This window comes from Hipposideros armiger, unplaced genomic scaffold (genome assembly GCF_001890085.2).
Source record: "Hipposideros armiger isolate ML-2016 unplaced genomic scaffold, ASM189008v1 scaffold_18, whole genome shotgun sequence".
Lineage (NCBI taxonomy): Eukaryota > Metazoa > Chordata > Mammalia > Chiroptera > Hipposideridae > Hipposideros > Hipposideros armiger.
In genome coordinates, this window is record NW_017731368.1 from 7,411,556 (window position 1) to 7,421,443 (window position 9,888).

The 9,888-nt window shown below is 43.4% G+C and overlaps 1 long non-coding RNA gene and 1 pseudogene across 1 annotated transcript; one reads left to right on the forward strand and one right to left on the reverse strand.

Annotated features, from left to right (window-relative positions):
• Positions 1-5,535: 5,535 nt before the first annotated feature.
• On the reverse strand, positions 5,536-7,487 carry LOC109375709 (uncharacterized). Its single transcript, XR_002122628.1, has 3 exons — positions 7,427-7,487; positions 7,014-7,314; positions 5,536-5,710 (listed from the first exon to the last, which is right to left on the reverse strand). It is a non-coding gene; the product is annotated as an uncharacterized LOC109375709 (long non-coding RNA).
• A 1,770-nt stretch (positions 7,488-9,257) lies between these two features.
• On the forward strand, positions 9,258-9,683 carry LOC109375682 (vesicle-associated membrane protein 4 pseudogene; annotated as a pseudogene).
• The last annotated feature ends 205 nt before the right edge of the window (positions 9,684-9,888 follow it).

Consider the following 9,888-nt stretch of genomic DNA (forward strand, 5'->3'; position numbering starts at 1 on the left):
TCAATTCAAGGCCTGAACCATTAAATGAAGAAAAGAATTAGATATTTTACCATAAAAGATACAATCCTTGAGGGAAATAAAACAGCCATGGACCTTTGGGCAATGAAAAACATAACAGCAAAATACACAGAACAAAAATGCCTAGAAATTTTAAGGGAGAAGTTGAGAAAAACCACAATGATAGTAGGAGAGTCTGTTATATCTTTTTCATTACTTTGTTACATCAAGAAGCTAAAAATAAGCAATGTAGAAAGTAGTTAAAGATCACAACCAACAAGTTAACTTAATAGGTCTCTACATTTTTTTTTTTAACCCTGGGAAGCATGTTTAAATATCAACATTTACTTGACCATGAAGAAAACCATTACGTTCTCCTCAATAAGAGATTTCACAGGTCTGCTTTTGGACCACACCCCTCACAGTCTACAGCTATTTTTGTCCCTCCCACTCCAAGGGTGAATAAATCAAGCCTTGGTGTAGTAATGAGAACAGGGCAGAGAGAGAGGGATGAAGCCGGGAGAACTGGTGTTAATGAGGGCCTACTATGTGCTGTTGTGTCTGTGTGCCATCCCCTTTACCTGTACTTTCTCATCCGGTTCTCAGCACAGCCCTGTGTTAGACGCATTATCACCCACTTTGCAGGTGATGGACAGTTATTCTCACTGTTCACCGTTTGGACCATCAGATTCTTACCAACTCCAGGAGGCAAAGTCTCTGCCTTTCACTGGCAAGAGGAGCGTACCCTCTGCCCTCACATTCAAGGTCCTTGCCCATCTCTGGGTGGATCTCTTCAACCTCTGCAGTCAAAGGGGGCCTGTCACATTGACCCACTTCCCAGCAGGGCTGTGAGATGTAACGACTAATTACTAAGGCTAATAAAATATTTACAGAGCCTATCACACACTTTGGAAGCACCAGGGCTTACTTAATAAAAACAATGACAGGGCTAGATAAACACCGCACGGAGCCCAGTGCCGCTTTCGAGAAGAATCAACAACTCGCCAGAGTAATTTCAAGCTCTATTAGATGCTTGCAGCAAATATCACAGTTATCCAAGAGGAGAGAAAATCTGCCACACAGGAAATCTTGACTGAAGGCCACGGCCCAGCTATGCAGAGCAAGGTAGTTTGATTAAAATGAGCGGTGACCTTTCGTGCAAGCGCTGGGATCCCTGGGCTTTTCAGAATTCAGGAAAGTAGATGTGACTTGGCTCCATGCAGCCTTGGGGGGGGTCCAACTCCAGGTCCTTGTTTACATTGTAAAGAAACGCCTCTCCAGGAATCTGAAGCCGAGGAGGCTCTGGGCTGGCCAGGCCTGAGGAAGGGAGGGATATATTGGTTAAAAGTGTAGGGGCATTTTGGATCTTTGCAGGGAACAATAGAAAGAGCGAGTAACACAGCCCATTTAAGTAACAACAAGGCCATTGCTGCAGTCAGGTCCAGACAGGAAGACAGCAGCTACGCCAGGAATTTGGTGCAGCTGACTAGAGGTAGTGGAAAAGCTAAAAGAGTATTGGGGAGAGAGTGAGGTCACCCAGAGATTGGCAGCAGGGGGAAGCTGCTACCAACCCTAGGTCTGGAGACATAAAAGCAGAGCTGGTGTTGTGAGCTGGTACCAAAATAGACGCAGCCACTGCCAGAGACGTGACTGAAACCAGAGGAAGGGGGCAGAAACCCTGGCTTCTCCCTTCTCCCTTCTCCCTTCCTCAGGCCCTCCAGTCTCCTATACATGTCTTCCATTGGCCAAATCGAAGCAGAAGTCAGTAGACAAGGAAGCCTAGGATGCTGAGGCTTGTATGGTCCACACAGAGCAGAACAGGGAAGGGCTCTGGGGGTCAATCGTTAGCTACCCAGTGGAGAGCAAGGCAATGGAAGATGGGGCCGAGCAGGGACGCTCGCCTGTCATGGAAGAACAATGGGAACCACAGGTTTTTAAGCCAGGTGTGACTTTCCCCATCCCACGTGCTGGATCAACGGATCAGGAGCAGAGTGCTGACCTCCTAACTCCCAGGTAGCTCATGAGTCGTCACCTGGTGAGCCTGGAGCCAGCTGCATCCACTCTTCATGAGTACAAGCCCTTGGGTCAAGGGATAGGGCTCTAGTCACTTAACACAAGTTGTGAAAACACCAATGCTGGAAGCCTCTGGGAGCACGTGATCTCTCTCTCTCTCTCTCTCTCTCTCTCTCTCTCATCTGAATTCCAGGCTTTCACTGCTTCAAAGGCATGCTGCCAGGGCCGACCTAATTCTAAGTGGTTAACCAAATTCCCATACCATGTAGGCAGGGAATTCTAGTTACAGAAACTCACCTTCACTTATAGCCTGACAATAGGATCAGTGAACAGAACAATGTGTTACAAAGATCAGCGTATGTGAATCAGCGGGGTGACTCCAGGAAGCAATCTAGAAAGTTCCAGACAAGCCCTCCTTTAGCGTTCCTACCCAAGAATGTCTTACGAATCAAGGAAGGAGCGTTAAGTTCATGGCGTGCTCATTTTATGGCTCACTTGGGCTTTGATGAATTTTGTTCTTGTGACAGTGTGATAATTTTAGAAACTCCAAACTGGGAAGTGAAAAGTCATTTATTTCCATTCACTCTGTGTCAACAGAACAGAATGGCAGGGAACCAACTGTTCCTTTAGGTGGGCAGGTAGATGGGCCTTCACAAACATGCAGAGAGTCAGGGAGCTAACGTACTTAAAAACGTGTAATTTGTTGGTGGCCGAACTGGAGACCAGAATCTAGGATTCCAGGCCGCCAGGGATTGTGCCAGTGACACAAGGAGAGGAATCTGGTCAATAGTGGTGCCTCCGCACCCCCTTATCCTGTTCAGAGGCTCCTTTTCTTTTTAAATAGCTAGACAAGAATATTTATTCCTGCTTCCCATGGACATGATACTGTTTTTGTTTCTGGAGTTCCAAGAGTTTGAAGATCTGATCCTTATTCGGGAGAAGCTTACGTGACGCAACCATTTTACCTGAGTGCATTTCCTGGTGTCTAGGACAGTGCCTGGCACACAGCAAGAGCACACCCAAGCCATGGGAGCTTCTTTCGTGGTGGTAGTGTTATCAGCGACTGTGCTGGATAGTCTCCATCTGCCCCTCCCAGCAGGCCGACCCTAGTGGACTGCAGCGGGGATCTCTTCAGCCCTGTTTTCTTTTTGGTGTGGCTAGGGGAAGCACTGGCAGGAAACTGGAGGGTGAGGGGTGCATGTGTGGGAGTGCTGCGTCCCTCTCCCAAAGGCCACAGCTTCTGTATAGATCATCGCACCCTCCCTTTCCTACCTCAGGACTGGAGGAGGCAGTGGTTTCCATCGTCACTAGCTCCTCCCGGTTCCTTCACTGGACCCTGTTGGCTTCCTAGCCCTGTCCACACCCTCAAAACTCATCCTTTCTGACACTGTCCTCCATCACTCCATTTGAGGGCGCCCTCCTTTTCTTTTCTGGACTCTAACCTAGTAGTTGAGTAAACTATGTCTCATGGTGAAAACCCAGTTTGAAAATTCTCAGGGCCTGTTGTAGGCTCTTTGCTCAGTTGTGGTCTGGACACAACTGTGTCTTTGCTATTTCATCTTTTGAAGCTCCTCATCAGGCAGCTTACGGGAGAGAAAGTTGGGGGAATTTGGACCGAGGAGGGTGATCAGACATTTGACTTATGGCCTCTGCATACAGATTTTCTGGAACATGGCCAGTCAATAACATTCGGTCCCACTGTAGTCACAAGTGTGCTCACATTCCGGTGCTGAGCTCATGAGTCCCATGTACCTCTCTCCTGTGGCCAGAGATTGTTAAGACCATTTGCTATGATTTCTGGGAAAATGAGTATTAAAGTCCAGCACCTAGAAAAGGGTTGGGCAGTCAATATCTATTCATAGATGAATGGATGAATTCTGGGATATATCCACGTCTCACTATGGTTGGCATATGAAGTAGAGTCACAGAAAGCATGAGCTCCTTGAGTGCAAAATGTGTCCCCGTGTGTCTCCAAATCTATGAGTCCAGACTTTACTTGTAGAATACAATTGCCTGATCATTAGTAGATACTGGCAGAAGCATCCAATTGGGTCTCTGGTTTTCACTTGCCCCATCAAAGGGAATATACCATACATTCTTGAGGTTGGCAATTCATTTCAAGCCCATGATTCTAGCTTTTGAATTGACTAAAAGAAAATACGGACAAGGGGATTCAAAATCTCTACAGCAAACTCGCCTCCCTTGCTACTAAAGAACCTTGATCGGAAGCTGCCCACAGGCTTACCCATACTGAAATATGAGCCATTGCCCTGCAGCGTGTTTTGTCCTGCTAATTGAATATGAGGGGACAAGATTTGCTTTAGGTGAAAGCTTTTGGTTAAACTGACCTGGTAATGGTGAACCAGTGGCTTTCAGGAGCCAAGAACCCTCTAAGCAGGAAGCTGCTTTGTTTGTGTGGTTTTGTGCCCTAAACTAGTGGAATTGCTGGTGAAGTAAGAAGAAAGCCCTAACCCTTGAGCAGAAAGTCAATGTAATCCAACTCTCGTCATTGACCTTTGGATTTTCAGATAAACACTCACAGGTATTACAAATTATCGTCATGACCACAATTCCTGCAGGATAAACAGGATGTTGCTATGGAGTATCTGAAACTCTCCTTCATTCCCCTCCCCCATCCAGTTGAAGCAGTCATTTCTATGGGTACTTAGGAACAGATCAACTGCACTACAGCAGAAGGAACTGGTAAACCAGGAGCCTTGGGAAAGTTGAATCCTACACTCTGCCATTTTTCTATTTGCTAGAATTGGCAGAAGGACCTCCTAGTCAGGTTGGCAGTCTTCACTTGGGCAAGCTTGATTGGAACTAGGGCCCTTTTGTGGCACCAGTTGGTTGTAATGTTCTAGACCTTCTTTACAGAAGGATGTTGTGTTAGTTGGAATTTTCCAAAGAAGCAGAACCAATAGTAGGATATATATGGGGTGTGTGGTGGAGGGTGGGGGCAGAAGAGAAAGAGAGAGAGAGGTTTTAAGAAATAATTGTCTCATGTGATTGTGATTATGGTGACTAACAAATCAGAAATTTGTAGGGCAGGCTGGAAATTCAGGCAAGAGTTGAGGTTGCAGTCCTAGGTTCAAAGCTGGAAATGGGTAGAATTTCTATGTTGTGCCATCTTGAGGGGAATTCCTTCTTTCTCAGAGGACCTCATTCTTGGCTTGTAAGGCATTCAACTGTTTGGATGAGGGGCCCACCCACAAAATGGAGGGCAACCTGCTTTACTCAAAGTCTACTGATTGTTAATGCTAGCCACATCTATAAAATACCTTCACAGCAATATCTACACCGATGTTTGACCAAAACAACTGGTCACCATCGACTAGCCAAGTTGACACATAACATTAACCATCACAGATGATGATATAGATCACCTCAAATAGGTACGCATTCCAACAGGTGTTGTCTCCTTTGCAGAAAATTGCCATCCTGCAGGGAGATGACAGAAGGAGATTTACATGAGAGAAAGAGGACAGGCATTATACATTTCAGCATGATTTGAGTATCAGTGATCCATTTTATTTTCTGCTAATCAAAGTAAGAGCTCACTGGTGCCATTAATTGGATGAGTTTTCTCTTTTGCTGTGATTTGCAGAACCCCTTGAAGCACTAGAGTTCCCGCCTTCATTTTGTGCTTGTACTTCTCCTCTTCTCTCTCTTCCCAGGGAGGAACAGGACACCAGTTGGGCTGTGGGTTAAAAAATCAAGAACACGAATGTCCTTTCTTCTCTCCCATTCATGATGGAGAGCAGGGACCCACTTCCTGTGCATATATATGTCATGAAGCTAAATAAATTACACTTTTTCTTTCCTGGGTTATCTTTAACTTTTCTACTTAGAATTTACATATGCAAAATCATTTAGGTTGGCTAGCAGTGTTCATCTAGGATCTAAATAAACCAACATTACCATTTCTAACATTTTAAATAAAGCAGTGAGGCTCTAAATAAAGTCCTGTCATGTTGGCCAATGTATAACATCCACGTGTGTAAATCTGGGCTCACTTTATTTTTCTGATGCTTCAAGCAATGCTATTTTATAAAATGTAATTCATATTAATACCTTACAGATTTATAGTCACTTTTCAATAAAATGAAGGCTTTCATTCAATAATGTTAATGAAAGCAGATAATAGATATTTATACACTAACTAATTTGAATAGATTATTAGAGTTTTTGTTTTATAAGATAATATTATTTAAACATTACAGTTGAAAGTATTGTTATGTTATTGCCAAATGCCATCATTTTTTTAAATGGCAAGCTTCCCTGCCTTTTCTTACATTGTATAATCTTATGTAAACAAATAACCTGAATTGAAATTAAGAATTTAAACTCTGCTAATCACTAACCAATGAAGTCACAACAGTTATTTATGAAACAGTAATATCAACCTTCTAAAGCCAGAAATTTTTTTTTAAATAAAATTTATATTAAAATCTAACAGAAATACAGAAAAATGTGCAAATCCTATGTTAAATTCAGTGAAGGTAGTTTTATATTTTAATATTTAATTTTAAATGATTTCTGGGTTGCAAATTATTCTAGTCTATCTTTCCAAAGCACCAAGTAGAATTAGCTTACATTTTGCTTATTTAAAAATATAGGATGATGTTTCTCATAAATTGCTTTATTATGTGTTACCCCTGTGTCTTGAATTTTAGTGGCTGGGAGTTAGAAAACACGAGCCGCGAAAGCATGAGCACGTGACTCTCAGGGTGGTCAGCAGGGACAAGGATGACCAACTCATCCTGGTTGGCCTAGGACTCCGATGATTTTAGTCCTAAAATCAGCCCCAGGCAAACCAAGACAGTTGGTCACGCTAGCAGGGTGGCCAGATATGGCCTGGTCTGACCACTGCATTTCCACGTTGAACCCCCTCCCCCACCTCTACTTCCCTGGCCCTCCCTCCTCTTTTAGCAACAAAATGAATTCTGTAATCGGACACATGTTGAGGGTGAGGCGAGGCAAGGAGGAGCCCGGGAGGGTACCTGACAGATTTCCAAAGTGGGATTCTCAGTGCAGATGTAAAGTCCTCTTTCCATTGTAAAGCCATTGACATTGCTTTTATGCTGTAGGTCCTTCTTTCTCCCTTTTTGGGTTTGGCACTGTCTGTCCGCTCCTCAGCCAGCACCTCTGTTGTGTGCTGACCTTGGGGGAATCCTTACGGAGACTCGAATACGCTTGGCCTTACAGCCTCAGGCCTCAGTGGCTAAGCTTGTACTTGATTATCTCTTGTCCTTCCACATGGACACACTTCATAGCGAGAGGTCCTTTTAGAAGTTTTATTTCCTGAAACATAAAAGGTATGGATGGGGGACTTTTTGTGGGTGGAGTGGGTAGAAATACTTAAATTTTACCAAACCATATTTAAATAAAGAGAAGAATAACGAAAAAAACTTACCCCGCATCACCTGCCTACACAGAAAGAAAGGAGGAGAGTAGACTGAGAGCTCAGGCCCAAGGCAGTTTGGCTTCATCTGAACTTCCTGCTGGTCAAAGTCCTTTTCAGGACACTGTCCCTAAAACCCTAGTGAGCTCTGTGCTTTGGAAGCAGGAACTGGGGGTATAAAAATCTGCTTTCACTACTTTCTGGCTGTTTGAACTGTGGCAAAATGCTTAGGAACCGAGAACCTCAGATTCCTCATAGAGAAAGTGGAAATAAAAATACTTATCTGGAAAAGTTGGCCTGAGGATGAAATTTAGATAATGTGTATAAAGGTTTTAGCCAAGTGAGGGCAAATAATAAATGCTAAATAAATAAAAGACTGCCCTGTCTTCTGACATTAATTTAATTTTATAATTCTGAAAACAAGGCATTTACTCATTCATAAATTCATTTATTCAACAAATATTTATGGTGCTGAACCGGGGCCTGAGCATAACCCAGTCACAACCCAAGTGATGAGCAAACCTGATGGGTTCTTGTCCTCATGGCGTCCAGTAGGAGATAATAGACATTAACAAAGATACACACAAAGAAATTTTTAGTTACATGAGTGTTAGAAAGAAAAAGAATATGGCCCCATGGGAGAACATAATGGGCAGATATGAGTTTGTATGTGGCGGAGGTCAAGAAGGTCTCTCTGAAGAAGGTATATTTAAGTTGAAACTGAAGGAATTGTTAGAGATATTCCAGAGAAATCAAAAGGGTGGGGGGAGAAGGAAGAAGATAATTTTGGAGTCAATTAGGATGTGTCAAGATCCTGAAACAGGAAGAGCTTGCTGTGCTCAAGAAATTGAAAAGAGGGTGTCGTGGCTGGGTGGCTGTCAGGGAGTTAGAGAGTGGGATCCGGTGAAAAAGGAAGAACGGCCACCGAGCCTGAGAGGTATGTTGGTGGCCTCAAATGAAGTAGAAAAATCAGGTCAGATCACAGATGGCTTTGTGTGCCACAAGTTGTAGAGATAACCAACCTCCACCAAAAATCATGCTGTCCCTTCTATCAGGACTCCATTATTCTCACTTCTACCCCACCCCCCCTTGCATATAGATGTGACCATATGACTACTTCTTGCCAACAAATCAAAATGATTTGTGTCATTTCTAGGCCAAGGCTTTAAAGAAGCAGGCCTACCCCCACCTTCCATTCTCTTTCCATTCTTCCAGCTAGAAACAGATGTCTCTGAGGCCCTCCAAACCAGTAGAGCTGCAAGATAGAAGGAACTTTTGTTCCTAGATCCTGGAGGATAAGACGACTAGGATCACCCAACCTGCACTGCTAGGTTACTGAGAAGTACCTTCTACTATGTTTCAACTGTGTGTGTGGGTGTGTGTGTGTGTACACATTCTATTTTGTTTTAGCAGCTAGCGTTACTCTAATTGATGTATCATGCTAGGGAGTTTTGATTTTATTCTCAAAATTTCATTATGAGTTCTACGTTGCTATACGTGCAGTGGGAAATAACTGAAGGATTTTAAGCAAGGAAATGGCGTGACCTGATTTTCACTATAAAATGATTACTCTGGCTGAACAAATAGTTGGGACATCTAGAATTCTATAGTAAACAAGGCAAAAGATGAAGATGGTTAAAAATAGTGGTAGCTGCAGCCACCTTGTGGGTGCCCACTGGCTCCGCTCCCCACCTTCTTCCTCGGCTTCCTGCTCCCTCCACCCTCCACCCTCCACCCATTGCTCCCCACCCCCATCCCCCAGAGCTGAAGAGCTCCCAGGGAGCCTCAGGTGGTGAGCACTTATTCTGCTGGGAAGTAGAAGAGTGCTTCTAGAGTAAAAAATATGGCTCCCAAGTTCAAGCGCCACCGAAATGATGATGATGTCACTGGTTCTATAAAAAGTGAGAGGAGCAATCTTTTGGAAGATGAGGCAGATGAAGAAGAGGACTTTTTTCTAAGGGGACCATCCGGACCAAGATTTGGACCTAGAAATGATAAAATGAAGCATGTTCAGAATCAGGTGGATGAAGTGATTGATGTCATTCAAGAAAATATTACAAAGGTAATGGAAAGAGGGAAGAGATTAGATGAACTACAGGACAAATCAGAAAGCCTATTGGATAATGCAACCGCTTTTAGCAACAGATCCAAAAAACTTTGAAGGCGAATGTGTTGGCCTGGATGCAAAATAAAAGCCATCATGGCTTTGGTTGCTGCTATTCTTTTGTTGGTGATTGTCATTCTTATAGTTGTAAAATACCATACTTGATTTGATGACAGATATCTTCATTAAACAAAATTTGGGATAATAATAAAAAATTGCTGCATAATTTAAAGGAAACCCAGGTATATAACTTTCCAAACTTCTGGTTCAAGAAACTAAGAGGCAGGTGTCACTTCAAATTGGAGCATGGAGAATGTCCATTATTTTCTTCCCTTCTTGCAAAATGTGCCTTAATAATTATGTTTAAGGC